Here is a 970-nt window from a genome sequence, read left to right as displayed (position 1 = left end):
AAAGTTTATTTAATTTCTTAGAAGTGAGAGGCAAGTTCCTTCTATCTAATATATTTCAATAAACTTAAGTAACTGACTGTGATGGTTAATGGTATGTATCAATTTGGCAAGGCTAAGGAGCCTAGATATGTGGTCAAACATTATTTTGGATGTTTCTTTGAGAGTGTTTTTGGATTAGGTTAACATTTAAACCTGCAGACTTTGAGTAAAGTAGTTTGCATTCCATAAAGTGAATCGGTCTATGTATGCAGTTAGTTCAAGTCCTGTTTAGAACAAAAGACTGAGCTCCCCAGAGCAAGAGAGAATTCTGCACCAAACAGCTTCTGGATTTGAACTGTAACACTGGCTCTTCCTTGGGTCTCCAGCCTGCTAGCCCATCATGATGATTTTGAACTTGCCAGGCTTCATAATCACATAAACCAAGATCTTAACTCTCTCTCTATATATAAATAAATACATCCACCTACAGTATATGTATATATATGACATTAAGTTGTAGACAAGATTATAATCATTTAAAGGAAAAAAAAAGACTTTATTTGGAAAGTTTAGAATTAAAAATATATATTATATATGTATATAATTATATAAATTATATATATATGTGTGTGTGTGTGTATATATATATATATATATATATATATATATATATATATATATATAAATTATATGTACCAGGGAATTAAGAATTTCTGAAGTTTCATTTTACTTCCTTTATCCCCTTTTGATAACAATGTGTTATCTATACAGAGTAAAAAAATAGGGGATCATTTATGGCAGTTTTAAGTTTCAAAATTATATTTTTCATATGCTTGAGACTTAAAATTTAAATCATGTACATGAATACAAAGATAAACATAGATGCTTTAAACACTGATAAAATCCAGTTACAATATAATATATATTTTTAAACTAAGTTTTCTATTTTTATAATATAGTGAAAAACTAAGTTCATTAAAAAGTACATAGG

Source organism: Panthera onca, chromosome A1, assembly GCF_046562875.1.
Source record: "Panthera onca isolate mPanOnc1 chromosome A1, mPanOnc1 haplotype 2, whole genome shotgun sequence".
Taxonomy (NCBI): domain Eukaryota; kingdom Metazoa; phylum Chordata; class Mammalia; order Carnivora; family Felidae; genus Panthera; species Panthera onca.
This window is presented reverse-complemented; position numbering follows the sequence as displayed.